The sequence below is a fragment of the Macaca mulatta genome, chromosome 7, assembly GCF_049350105.2.
Source record: "Macaca mulatta isolate MMU2019108-1 chromosome 7, T2T-MMU8v2.0, whole genome shotgun sequence".
NCBI lineage: Eukaryota > Metazoa > Chordata > Mammalia > Primates > Cercopithecidae > Macaca > Macaca mulatta.
This window is the reverse complement of record NC_133412.1, coordinates 178,969,671-178,984,506: the sequence shown is the minus strand read 5'-3', so window position 1 is coordinate 178,984,506 and position 14,836 is coordinate 178,969,671. Positions and strand designations below refer to the sequence as shown.

General features: G+C 48.7%; 1 pseudogene; it reads left to right on the top strand.

Annotated features, from left to right (window-relative positions):
- Positions 1-2,772: 2,772 nt before the first annotated feature.
- Positions 2,773-4,273, top strand: LOC100424596 (ETS domain-containing protein Elk-1 pseudogene; annotated as a pseudogene).
- Positions 4,274-14,836: the final 10,563 nt, after the last annotated feature.

Genomic DNA, 14,836 nt, shown 5'->3' with positions numbered 1-14,836 from the left:
GAGAAAATAGTTGTTTCATCTCTGTTCGCAAAGGTGTAACTTACCAAATTGCTGTAAACTATTGACAGCTTAAGGGAAAAAAAGTTTTCTAAAATCTGGAAAACAAAACATAAAAGAACCAACAATGTTTCCAACAAAAAGTCATTTAAAAATTATCCTCAGCTGGGTGCAGTGGCTCACACCTGTAATCCCAGCACTTTGGGAGGCCAAGGCCAGCAGATCATGAGGTCAGGAGTTTGAGACCAGCCTGAACAACATGGTGAAACCCCGTCTCTACCAAAAATACAAAAAAATTAGCTGGGCATGGTGGTGCATGCCTGTAATCCCAGCTGCTCAGGAGGCTGAGGCAGGAGAATCACTTGAACCCGGGAGGTGGAGGTTGCAGTGAGCCAAGATCGCGCCATTGCACTCCAGCATGGGCAACAGAGTGAGACTCCATCTCAAAAACAAAAATTATCCTGATTGGTTCATTCAGTCCCATGTAATTAAATCTTGTTCTGTTTGAAGCTGGATTAGGAGTTTCATGACATTAGTTTTCTCATTCCGTTTCTGAAAATTCTTACATAGTCCAATGGTAGGATCTTAAAGCTATCAGCAGCAGTCTGTATTTCGGAGTAACTGTCAGAGTCTTTTTCATGAATCTCCTTGAAGAACAAGCCACTTTTGTCTGTAGCTAATTGCAAATGACTTTAGAAAAGAATCAAAGGAAAACAGTAACTGTGAATGGCAAAGGCTTAAAATGGCCATTTTTAAAGATGTGATGAGAGTTCATTATAATAATGATACAATTGACAAGGAAATCTGGTTATTTCTGTAACATACAACACTGTAACACAATATCTGAAATTATGGCTGATAAAATTACACCAGGACATGTCAGATTTCCGGGATTTCCACATAATTTCTGAAGCACTCATTAATAACATTTCCAAAAATATAATTTAAAGATGTAGCATCAAATACTATTTGCTTTCCTTATAACTTTATAATGTTTTCCTTATAACTTTACTTATCAAATAAGCCCAGTTAGACCAGGCGCAGTGGCTCACGCCTGTAATCCCAGCACTTTGGGAGGCTGGGGTGAGCAGGTCACCTGAGGTCACGAGTTTGAGACCAGCCTGGCCAACATGGCAAAACCCCATCTCCACTAAAAATACAAAATTTAGCTGGGCGTGATGGCACACACCTGTAGTTCCAACTACTTGGGAGGTTGAGGCACAAGAATCACTTGAACCCGTGAGGCAGAGGTTGCAGTGAGCCGAGATCTCACCATTGCACACCAGCCTGGGGGACAGAGCAAGAGTCTGTCTCAAAAAAAAAAAAAAAAAAAAAAAAAAAAAAAAAAAAGCCTAATTAGTTTAAAATCTCTCTCTTTTTTTTTGAGACAGGCTCTTGCTCTGTCACCCAGGCTGGAATACAGTGGTGCAACCATGGCTAACTGCAGCCTCCACCTTTCAAGCTCATGCTATCCTCCCATCTCAGCCTCCAGAGTGGTGGGGATTACAGGCATGTGCCACGTCATCTGGCTAATTTTTTTATTTTTTTTGTAGTGACAGGGTCTCACTAAGTTGCCAGGACTGGTCTTGAACTCCTGGTCTCAAACGATCCTCCCACCTTGAACTCCCAAATTGCTGGGATTATGGACAGGAGCCACCATGCCCGGCCTAAACTCCAGGGGTAAGGCCATTCCAAAGCGTCCAAGTTGACTATACTGAAATGCCCCCAATAGGCCACCTCAAGTATTTACTAGTGATAGTAGACCACCTTACCCACTGGGCAGAAGCTCTCCCCTTCCCACATGCAACAGCCAGCAATGTCGTCAAAGCCCTGTTAGAACATATAATACCCAGGTTTGGACTAACAGACACCATTGATTCAGACAACGGGACCCACTTTACCAGGCTCATTATTAAAGGGCTAACCCAAGCGCTAGAAATAAAGGGGGAATACCATACTCCCTGGCATCCACCCTCACCAGGAAGAGTAGAAAGAATGACCCAGACTCTAAAAACCCACCTACCTAAATTAATTCTAGAAACCCGGTTACCGTGGACTAAGTGTCTTCCCATTGCCCTGTTAAGGGTCCGAACTGCTCCCCGAAAAGACACTGGCCTATCCCCTCATGAAATGTTTTATGGGTTGCCTTATTTAAGTTCCACTGCTGACCTCCCAACATTTGAGACAAAAGATCAGTTTCTTAAAAGCTATGTATTCAGTCTGTCTTCTACCCTCTCCTCCCTTGAATTCCCAGCTCACCAACACCAGCCTCGAGATCACGTTCTTATCAGAAGCTGGAAAGGGGAAAAGCTTGAACCCACCTGGGAAGGACCTTATCTGGTGCTCCTAACGACCGAGATGGCAGTCGGACCGCTGAGAAGGGGTGGACCCATCATACCCGAGGCTAAAAGGCCTCGCCCTCTCCAAAGTCATGGACCTTCATCCAGGACCAATCCCCACCAGAGTAACGTTAAAGAAAAACGCCTAATCGGCCTGTCCGTTTTTCCTCTTCTCTTTCCCTTAGCTACCCCACATCTCACTATTAATGTAACCAGGGCAAAGTCACCCCAAATCATTACTTTTGATGCTTGTCTTGTTATATCTTGTGGAGACTTGCAAAGTCAAAGGCAGCTCTACTTCAGAAAAGTATCTTTGCGGAAAAAAAAAATTGCTCTTTTTCATTAATCAAAGACATAATGAAAGACAACATGAAGCACAAGAAATTCTCTTGATGAAACACAAAAACCTTAGTTTCCTAGGCCAATTACTTAAAAGGTAAAGAAAAACCTTCAGACCGCCACCGCCGCCTCAGAACCCAGGCCTGGGGGGCGGTGGGGCAGCGTATGGAGCCCCCGCCCCTCGGAGCTGCCAACATTGCCAGCGCCACCGCCACCCAACACACAGGTACCCCGGAATGGCGTGAGCGCTCCCCCAGCGATGGACCCATCTGTGACGCTGTGGCAGTTTCTGCTACAGCTGCCGAGAGAGCAAGGCAATGGCCACATCTCCTGGACTTCACGGGATGGTGGTGAATTCAAGCTGGTGGATGCAGAGGAGGCGGCCCGGCTGTAGGGGCTACGCAAGAACAAGAGCACCATGAATTACGACAAGCTCGCCGGGCCCTGCCGTACTACCATCACAGGAACATCGTCCGCAAGGAGAGCGGCCAGAAGCTCGTCTACAAGTCAGTGTCCTACCTGAGGTCGCAGGGTGCTCCACCGAGGACTGCCCGCCCCAACCAGCCGTGTCTGTTACCTCCGCCATGGCAAATGTGGCCCCTGCTGCCGTACCTGCCGCCCCAGGGAACACTGTCTCAGGAAAGCCAGGCACACCCAAGGCTGCAGGAAGGGCAGGCCCTGGCGGTTTGGCGCGCAGCAGCCGGAACAAGTACCTGCGTTCGGGCCTCTCTTCCACCCGCACCATCCAGTCTCTGCAGCCACAGCCGCCCCCTCGGCCTCCGCCTGCTGTGCTGCTCCCCAGCGCCGCTCCCGCAGGAGCAGCAGCGCCCCCGGGGAGCAGGAGCCCCAGTCCCAGCCGCCTGCAGGCCCGCCTGGAGGCTGAGGAGGCCCGCTTGCCTCTGCAGGTCATCCTGACCCGGCCCGAGGCCCCAAACCTGAAATCGGAAGAGCTGAAAGTGGAGCTGGGTTTGAGAAGCGAGAGTGGAGGGGCCCAAGGAAGAGTCGAAAGTTGCGGGAGAGAGAGGGTTTGTGCCGGAAACCGCCAAGGCCGAGCCCAGAGTCCCTCCACGCGAGGGCGTGCCAGCCCGGAGGCCCGCGGTCGTTACGGACCCCGCAGGGCAGCCGGCGGCCACGCGGCTTCCAGCCCTGAGATCTCCCGGCCGCAGAAGGGCCAGAAGCCCCGGGACCTAGAGCTTCCACTCAGCCCGAGCCTGCTAGGCGGGCCGGGACCCGAACGGACCCCAGGATCGGAAACTGGCTCCGGCCTCCCGGCGCCGAGGCCGGCGCCGACCCCCGTCCCTGCTTACTACGCATACATGGACCCCGGTGCTGCTGACACCCAGCTCGCTGCCTCCCAGCTTTCACTTCTGGAGCACCCCGGGTCCCACGGCGCCCCGTAGCCCGGCCAAGCTCTACTGCCAGCTTCCGTGCAGCGACAGCGCCCAGGTGCACATCCCTTCCATCAGCGTGGATGGCCTCTCGACCCGGTGGTGCTCTCCCCAGGGCCCCAGAAGCCGTGTCTACCACCACCACCACCACCACCACCCCTTCTGGGGTCACTCCATCCTTGCTCTCTCAAGGAGAAACAGTTCACCTGAAAGACTCATGCTCTGATTGTGGTGGGGTGGGGATCCTTGGGAAGAATTACTCCCAGGAGTAACTGACTCTCATTAACTCCTCCACAGAAAACACACAGCTTCCACAGCTTCTCTCTTTTCTGTCGGTCCCCCAGTGGCTGCCCTTACACGTCTCCTACTTCAGTGGTAGGGGCGGTTTGTTTATTTTTTGAAGGCCACTGGGAGGCGACTGACCTAACCTTTTAGGATGGTTAGGACATCTCCCCCACCTCCCCACTTTTTTCCGCAAGACAAGACAATCAGGGTCTGGCCTAGACCTTTCTTTCTTTATTCCTCACCCTGCCCTTGGGGAGATGAGGGAGCCCTGTCTGCATTTTCGGATGTGAGTAGAATAGTTAGTTTATTTCGTTCTATTATTCCTGGCCATACTCAGGGGTCCAGGAAGAATTTGTACCATTTAATGGGTTGGGAGTCTTGGCCAAGGAAGAATCGCCCCCTTGGAATAGAAGTTTCCACCTCCCCAGCCTTTCTCTCAGACAGCTTATCCTTTTTCAACCAACTTTTTGGCCAGGGAGGAATGTCCCTTTGTTCTTCTTCCCCCTGAGAAGCCATTCCTTTGTCTGCCAAACTCCCTGGGGTCCTGCCTGTTTCCCCCCAGTGGAGGGGTGTTTTGGGGGTCGTCCCCGTCTGGGGGGCCCCTCCAGCCAGTACTCCACGTCTCCCTGTCTCTCCTCTGCTGCCATTTTGATAGTATAATGGGGATTTTCAATAGGGGAGAGGGAGTCATCTCTTCCTATATTTGGTGGGGTGGGTGGGAAGGAAGGGATGGGGGGGGTATCTTCCTGCCGCCTCTCCCCACAAGTGTTTATTTCTGATACCAAATGTGTATTTTCAGATCCCTCCCAGCTCCCCAGTTTCCTGCAGGTGAGTACAAAGGACCCTTTCAATGTCCCTGGAGTTGGGAGGGAGGAATGGGGGACAGAAAACCTGTCCTGTCTCTATTCTAGGTAGGAGAGGGTGGGTTCAAAAGACTGCTGGACTCACCTGTCAGCCCTGGCCCAGCCCAGGCCTCGGGACCTGGGGGTTGGTGATTTGGGGGACGGTGCTACACTCGTCTCCACTGTTTGTTTTACTTCCCCAAAATGTACCTTTTTTTTCCTAAAGAGTCCCAGAGAATGGGGAATTGTTCCTGTAAATATGTATTTTTCAAGATGAAAAAAAAAAGAAAGAAAAACCTTCCAGAATCAAGAGCAGACCAATATTCCAGAAAACTGTCACTTTAACAGAGAAGACCAAATTCTACTTTTGCATCAGTGAACTGTTAATACTAAAGCTAATTTTAATTAAACCTTATAAATAAATCCATCCAGGCTGGGCAAGGTGGCTCACACCCATAGTCCCAGCACTCCAGGAGGCCAAGGAGGGTGGATCACTTAAGCCCAGGAGTTTGAGACTAGCCTGGGCAGCTTGGGGAAGCCCTGTCTCTACAAAACATACCAAAAAAAAAAAAAAAAAAAATTAGCCAGGCGTGGTGGCACATGCCCATAGTCCCAGCTACTTGGGAGGCTGAGGTGGGAGGATCGCTTAAGCCCAGCCTCCAGGCCTCAGTACTGAGTGTCACTGCACTCCTGCCTAGGCAACACAGTGGGACCCTGTCTCATAAATAAATAAATAAATCCAGCCAGGTGCAGTGGCTCACGCCTATAATCCCAGCACTGTGGGAGGCCAAGGCAGGTGGATCATGAGGTCAGGAGTTCAAGACCAGCCTGGCCAACATGGTGAAACCCCGTCTCTACTAAAAATACAAAAATTAGCTGGGCGTGGTGGTGGGTGCCTGTAATCCCAGCTATTCAGAAGGCTGAGGCAGAAGAATCATTTGAACCCAGGAGGCGGAGGTTGCAGTGAACTGAGATCATGCCACTGCACTCCAACTTAGGCAACAAGAGTGAAACTCCGTCTCATAAAAAAAGATAAATAAATCCAATCACAGCCAACTTTGACCACATAAGATCCCTTTTCCACAATCCTTTTACAACTTTTCTTTTTTTTTTTTTTTTTTTTTGAGACAGAGCCTTGCTTTCACCCAGACCAAAGTGCAGTGGTGCAATCTTGGCTCACTCCACCTCCCAGGTTAAAGCGATTCTCGTGCCTCAGCCTCCCGAGTAGCTGCAATTACAAGCATGCACCACCACCCCAGCTAGTTTTTGTATTTTTTGTAGAGATGGAGTTATGCCATGTTGGCCAGGCTGGTCTCTAGTTCCTGGCCTCATGTGATCCACCTGCCTCAGCCTCCCAAAGTGCTGGAATTACAGGCATGAGCCACCATGCCTGGCCTCCTTTCACAATCCTTTTCTTTTAATGTATCAGCTGTTTTTGTTGTTGTTGTTGTTGTTCTTTGTTTGTTTTTTGAGACAGAGTTTTGCTCTTGTTGCCCAAGCTGGAGTGCAATGGTGTGATCTCAGCTCACTGCCACCTCTGCCTCCTGAGTTCAACCGATTCTCCTGCCTCAGTCTCCCAAGTAGCTGTGATTACAGGCATGCACCACCATGCCTGGTTAATTTTTGTTTGGTTTTTTTTTTAGTAGAAATGAGATTTCACCATGTTACCCAGGCTGGTCTCAAACTCCTGACCTCAGGTGATCCACCTGCCTCAGCCTCCCAAAGTGCTGGGATTACAGGAGTGAGCCACCGCGCCCAGCCTCAGCTGTTTTTGTCTCTCTTATTCTGAAACAGCCAGTCATTATCTTTCAGTACATAATTTATTAATATTACTCCTTTTCCTTTAACAGAAAACACAACCTCATGTCTTATAACTTTTCTTACTAAAATTACTCCCTATATATTTTGCATACAAAGTTTCTTTATTATTCTCATTGTTTTAATTACATATATTTTCAGAATTTTAATCCTTAGAAATTGTGAATTGTCTGTCACCAGCATTCTGTAGATTAACATTTCATAATTTTTAAAAACATGTGCTTCCTCATAGTACAGCTTCTCATGTGATTAACGGACCCAAATATGTTTAGCTTTTCAATACCGCATAAAAACGAGATGCCGGGCCAGGCACAGTGGCTCATACCTATGATCCCAGCACTTTGGGAGGCCAAGGCAGGAGGCTCACTTGAGCCTACAAGTTTGAGACCAGCCTGGGCAACACAGCAAGATCCTGTCTCTACAAACAAATTAAAAGTTAGCTAGGTGTTGTGGCCCATGCCTGTAGGCTTAGCTACTGGGAGGCTAAGGCTAGAGACTTGTTTGAACCCAAGAGGTTGAGTTTGCAGTAAGCTATGATCACACTACTGCACCCAGCCTGGGTGACAAGTGAAACCTTGTCTCTAAAAAATAAAATTTAAAAATTGTTTCACAAAAGAATAGAAACAGAATGTATAACTTCTAAATCAGAAGAAGAAAGATTAAGTGAGGAAAATAACTCCTAAAGAAATAAGGAAATGATTTAAAACATACTGAGGAAAAGCAAGATAAATAGAAACACAAAATAAGGAGGTAGAAATAAATATGACTAATGAAAATAAAAAGATACGGACTACATTCTCCAGTTAAAAGATGGATGTTCTTAATCCAGCTATGTGGATTTTCAAGAGACACACACAAAACGAAATGACACAGCAGAGTTAGGAGGGAAAAGATAAGCCAGGCATACAGTAGTGTATGCATACATACACTTTGGTGAGTTTTGTGGCATTTTACTCTCAGGCAAAATTGATGTTTTGGGGAAAAGCATTACTAGAGATGTTTTAAAGGGCATGAAATACTGATTATTATAATAATATCTCCACATGAAGCACTTACAATGACCTGGGGGCAGTTCTCAACCCCTTAGTTAAATTAACCCCCATTTTATAGGTGAGGAAAGGCAAGCACAGAACAGTCAGGAAGTATTTTCTGAATTTTCATGGAAGCTATCTTTTCAATTATCTGCCTTATGATTTGTGCTTCCAAATTTTTATATTAAAACTTTTTCCCTGCTCCAACATCAATAAGTGATCCTCCTTTTTTTTTAGCATTAACTTTATAGTTAATTTATAGCAATTCACAGATCTATAATCTGGCTCAAATCCACGCTCGTATGGAACAAGTGGTGGAGGCCCAGTTTTTATTTTTCTCTGTATAGTGAGTCCATTTTGCCAATACCATTTATAAATAATCTTGTCCCATTGATTTGTGGTATTTCCTTTTTATCTTATATTAAGAGTGTGTGTGTGGTAGCGGTAAACATTGTTCATATTCAGTGGTTCTCTACTTCCAGGAGCACAGAGTTACTCCTCCCTCACCCCTTGGCATTGTCATTCATTCTGGCCAATGATATTTGAGAAGTGATGTATGGAACTTCCAGGTCTAAGCATTCAATGGCCAGGATCCCTCTCCATTCCTAGCTTCCCTGCTATAACTGGGATGATAACTTTCTTAGTTCATAGTTTTCTATCCTTCTGTTTTTCAACTTGTGTCTTCTTTTGTTTTAATTATAAAGTTGCTCTTGGAGGGCTCGTTTCTATGTTTGTTCATTTGTTTGTTTTGGAGACAGGGTCTTGCTATGTTGCCCAGGCTGGACTCAAATTCCTGGACTCAAGCAGTCCTCCACCCCAGCCTCCTGAGCCTGAATAGCAGGGGCTATAGGCAAGTGTCTGCCACTATGCTTAGCTTTGTCTCATCTTAATTTTTTTTTAATTTCAATACAAGAATCTCTATTTTTTAACTGATCAGTTTAAGCCATTAATATTTATTGTGATTAAACTGTATTACGATTTAGTTATATCATCAAAGCTATTTTTTATTTGTTTCTTCCATATTTCCTGTTTTCCATTGAATAGATTACATGTTTTTCTACTGGTTTAAAAAATTGTACTTATAATTTTTATAGTGATTGTTCTTAAGATTAACTTGTAATTACCTTACTCATTTACTGAATATATTAACTCATAAATATAATTCATATTCTCCCAACAAGATATATGCTTTAGCATAATCTTAGTTCCTTGATTAATTCCACATCCAGCATCATATTGATATTTTCTGGAATTTTGGTTATGGGTAATTGTGGACATATTATCAATTTTTCATTTTCAAGATATTAGCTGTTATCCACAGTATATTATATAGGTATATATCATGATATTAACAATAACCTTTACTCGCTCTTACTTCCTGTATCTCTTGCAACAACTTCTGGGATTTTCCCTTCCTTCGTGAGAACTTTTTCCTACAGTATTTTCAATGTGGGTCTCTGTACAGCAAGTATTCTGAGGCCTCTTTTGCCTAAAAATGTTTTTATTATACCCTCACATTTGAATTTTAAAATTTGCTGGATATAAGATTATAGGTATAGGCTGGCCACGGTGGCTCATGCCTGTAACCTCAGCATTTTGGGAGAGTGGGGTGGGATGATTGCTTGAAGCTAGGAGTTCAAAACCAGACTGAGAAACACAGGGAAACCCCATCTCTACAAAAAATTAAAAGATGAGCCAGGTGTGGTAGCACGTACCTGTGCTCCTAGGTACTCAGGAGGCTGAGGTGTGAGGATTGGCTTGAGCACAGGAGTTCAACGCTGTGGTGAGCTGTGATTGAGTCACTGCACTGCAGCCTGGGTGACAGTGTAAGAGCCTGTCTCAGAAAAAAAAAAATGGCAGGTATAAAGTGGGTTTTTTTTTTTTTTTGATACCTTAAAAATAATGTGTAGTCTTCTTGCATTGTTGAATCATGTTGAAAGGTCTGAAGTCGCTGTGATTCTTACCCTTTATCCACGACCTGCTCTCTCATTAAAACTTTTTCCTTCTTTTCAAATTTTTTAAACTTTCCCCTTTTTTCTAATATTCTTAAATTTTAATATAATTGTGATTAGGTACGGGTTTTCCTCATATCACCTTTTGGAATTCTGTGGCGTCTTTCCTCCCTAACGTTTGAAAATCCCTCTCACCTTTTTCTTCTGCTCTGTCCTCCCACCCACTTCTCTCCTCACAGTCCCTGTCCTTCTTCCTGTGCCCCGACTGCTTTGCCAGGATTCCTTCCCCTCGTTTGTCACTTTACAGATTGTTTTCCTCAGCTGCGTCTGTCCCACTGTATTTCAGTTACCACATTTTTCTCAATCATTATTTTGATACCTGAAATTCCTACTTAGTTCTTTGTGCTCCCTGTTATTGCTTTCTATTGCTAATATCTTTCCTTAATTCTTCAAGGATGTTACCGCATTTATCTCTAATTCTTTGCCCAGAGGTTCTGACACTCCTGCTGCACACAAGTCATGCTGTGGAGGGCGCTGTTTTTCTCTCAGGCGCTGTTCTCTCCAGGCTCTTGTTACTTTGGCCTGGGGGGTATGTCCCCCAGCGGGGCTCAGTTCCTCTGGCTTCTGGTGTGGCCTGGGGGAAGTGCTGAAGGCCACAGCCTGGTCTGGGTGGGTCCTGGCAAGCTTTGGAGACAGGAAGAGGGAGCAGAGAGGCCTCATTACCCTGGCTCAGCGGTGAGCCTTCCTATTTCTTGCCCCACCACCAGGCTGCCCTCTAGCCGGGCTTCACCTTCCAGTCTCCATGATGGAGAAGGCTGGAGGGGGTGGTCTCCACAGTTGCAGCCCAGCCCTGGAGACGTGGACGGAGTAGGCAGGCAAGGGAATGGAAACGCGGCGGGTGTGCTCCAGTTGGGGTTTTCCATGGAAGGTCTATCTCCAAAGGAACTAGAGGTTAGAGTGGGATGAGTGGGATGCGGAAACCCCGAGGGTGAGTGCAGGAACCTGAGGCTGCCGCATCCAAGCTTTGCAGCCCAAGACCCAGCGAGGCGAGGGTCCGGCACAAAGGGAAGCTGTGTGGACCCAGCCGCCACTAGAGGGACAACAGTCTTGGGAAAGTTGTCAGAAGCAAAATACAATCAAAATGAGAAGAAAAAAAAAAATCTGACAAACACAGCAGAAAGGAGAAGGGCAGAGAGGGTCGGGAAGGGAGAACCAAAGGTGCCCTGCAACCTGACAAAGCTCCCGGAGCCGCGTTGGCCCACAGGTTCCCCAACTCCTCCCCACAGGGTTGCCACCACCAGGAAGCACCCAAAGGATACCAGCGGCAGAGACCCGGCTGCCCCCACCAAGTTTCGCCAAGAAACGGTCAGTCTTGAGAGCAGAAGGCAGGGAGATGGTTCCTGAGGGTTCCCTCCGCCTCCCCGGGGCCTCCACCCCAGTCTGCAGCCCTCACCCCACATGGGGCCAAGACAGTATCCAGCCTGCCCAGGGCTCTGCAGCCCTAAGCGTTTGCCGCTAGAGTCAATATGTCGTCCTATGAATGCAGGTTCTCCAGGGTGAATTGTTTCATTTTTTTAGGACAGTGTCTTGCTCTTTCATCCAGACTGGAACGCAGTGGTGCGATCATAGCTCATTCCGGCCTCCACCTCCTGGGCTCAAGGGATCCTCCCACCTCAGCCTCCCAAGGACCTGGGACTACAGGTGCACACCACTATGCCCTGCTAATTTTTTAAATTTTTTGTGGTGACAGGGTGTTGCCATGCTGCCCAGGCTGATCTGGAACTACTTGGCTCAAGGGATCCTCCCTCCTCAGCCTCCCAAAGTGCTGGAATTATAGGCGTGAGCCACCACACTTGGCCCAGGGTTGATTTTTGTTTTGTTTTTGTTTTGTTTTTGAGACAGAGTCTCACTCTTGTCTCCCAGGCTGGAGTTCAGTGGCATAATCTCAGCTCACTGCAACTTCCACCTCCCATGTTCAAGTGATTCTTCTGCCTCAGCCTCTCAAGTAGCTGGGACTATAGACATGTGCCACCACACCCGGCTAATTTTTGTATTTTTAGTAGAGATGGAGTTTCACCATGTTGGCCAGGCTGGTCTCGAACCCCTGACCTCAAGTGATCCACCTGCCTCAGCCTTCCAAAGTGCTGGGATTACAGGCGTCAGCCACCGCCCCCGGCCCAGAGTTGATTTTTTATTAGCTTTCTTTGCCCTGGGCAGGACCAAAGGCCCTCATATTCTGTTTCTCAAAGGGGGCTGTATGTGCATAAATATACAGATATCATTTTACATAGATTCTTTCTATATTATGTATCATCATAAAATTTTAATGGAAAAAAGTATTATCAAATCACCTAAAAGTGCCGGGCATGGTGGCTCACGCCTGTAATCCCAGCACTTTAGGAGGCCGAGGCGGGTGGATCACCTGAGGTCAGGAGTTCGAGACCATCCTGGCTAACACAGTGAAACCCTGTCTCTACAAAAAATACAAAAAATTAGCAGGGCGTGGTGGCACACACCTGTATTCCCAGCTACTCAGAAGGCTGGGGCAAGGAGAATCGCTTGAACCCGGGAGGCGGAGCTTGCAGAGAGCTGAGATGCCATCACTGCACTCCAGCCTGGCGAGACAGCAAGACTCCGTCTCAAAAATAGTAATAATAAATAAATAAATAAATATAAAATAAATCACCTAAAAGCTGGGGAACAAGAAGGACACCTTAACTTACATGAAAATTGATCATCTGGGCCAGTTCTGAAGCTTGTCACAATTCAGATTTGTCAGAAACTGGATCCAGTGAGCACCATCGCCTGCCCCAGACCCAATCAGCCAAGCATGGGGAGAGCAAAGAATTTCGAAGTTTAAAGTGTGCCTGTGAAGAACTGCTTTGTGTTGGATAAATAAGTTTAAATTCTTTGAAATCTGGGTTTTTTCTTTCTTTCTTTGGGTTTTTTGTGGGTTTTTCTGAGACAGGGTCTTGCTCTGTTGCCCAGGCTGGAGTGCAGTGGCACCATCTCTGCTTGCTGCAGCCTTGACCTCCTGGGCTTAGGTGATCCTCCTGCCTCAGCCTCCCGAGTAGCTGGGACCACAGGCACGCAGCACCATGCCTGGCTAATTTTTTTTAATTTTTTGTAGAGACAAAGTCTCACTACATTGCCCAGGCTGTTCTCAAACTCCTGGGCTCAAGCAATCCTCCTCCAGCCTCAGCCTCCCCAAGTGCTAGGATTGCAGGGGTGAGCCACGGCACCCAGCCCTTGGAAATCTTTTGTAATGCCCAGTGATGTCTGTAATGTGTTGATAGCAGAGACCAAGTCAGGGTCCCTCATTCCCGAACACAGGTGGGACAGAGTCCCAGCCTTCTTGCGGCAGATGTCACCGTGAGGCTGGGCCCTGGACAACAGTGTGAGTGAGATAAGCTGGGGAGCTTCCACCGGGCCAGGCTGTCGGGGCCTTGGCCTGAGTGTGACCCAGGGCAAGCCAGGGTCAGTCTACGATGAGCGTGAAGGTTCAGTGTGGGCCTGCGCTCAGGGCCTGGGACTATGAGAGATGTGTCAGGCAGGGGGACGCGGTTCTGCTGCAAAAACAGAGGCCCCAAGAGCTCAGTGGCTTCAGCAGCAAAGGGTGGTCTCCTGCTTGGGTTTTGGTGGGGAGGTGGGATCCGCCCCAGGAGTCACTCAGGGCCCATGCCGAGGCACCCACCTTCCTTAGCCCACCCCTGGAACCGCAGCCTCTCCGGGCACTGCAACAGGGGAGATGCCACTGGGCCATGGTCAGCCAGGAGGTGACACAAAGGTGGCACAGGAGGTGATGCGGGAGGTGACATGGAGGTGACATGCGAGATGATGCAGGTGATGTGGGAGGTGACACAGAGCTGATGCAGGAGGTGACATGGAGGTGACACACAGATGACACGGGAGGTGACGTGGGAGGTGACACGAACCCACTGGCCAGGCCCTCGCTGCTGGGGGCAGGCAGAGGCAAGGGAGCAGATGAGTGTTCAGCGAGCAGAATCGGGCTCGGGTTCTGGTCAGGAACATCAGCCCAGCCTGGGACTGGGGCAGGTTTAACCTTTGGCCCGGGCAGGGTCCTGTGGGGTCAGAGTCGGGGTCGGGGCCCCACTGGTGGGTTCCGGTCTCACAGCCGGGTCCCGGCACCTCCCTCCTCACAGAGACCGAGCGCCGGGCTCGGGAGCCCCCTTGTGGCCGTCTGGCGACACTGCAGGCTCCGCTGACGCCAAGGTCCGGAGACTCCCGCCTGCCCCAGCCAGATGGGGTTCTCAGGCAGGTGAGCTTTGTGGGCAGCCCTACCTGCCAGGAATATGTTTGCCCCCCACCTACAAGCCAGCCTTGGCCACGGTCCAGTCCCTCCATAACATCACTTGGTGAGGCCTACCCTAACCCAAGGCCTGCCTGAGTGGGGTCTCTCTGTGTGGCCCTGCACCAACCTCCCTGCATCACACTCCACTCCACGCACCTGTGTGATACCTGTCTCCATCCAGGCGTGGAGCCTCTCTTCCTAGGAGGCGTTCCAGAGACGCCCCGGGGGGCGGGGGTCACTCAGGTGCACCCCACGGGTGCAGGTTTCAGATGGGAGACCAGCACGCACCTGCTGTGTGGCTCCTGCGGTGAGCACTGCCTCCTGGTGTTGTGGACTTGGCATCCGGTGCACAGGCCCACCCCGCCTCACCATCCCCTCCAGGACCACCATCCGTTTGTGTGCAACTTCCCACAGCAGCCTTGAAAGTGTTCACGGAGGGAACGCAACGCGGACCAGCTCTCGGGGAAATCACTCCCTGGGCGGATACTCATGAGGGTGGGAGAAAGGTTTCCTCAAGGCTCATGCACTTTGCT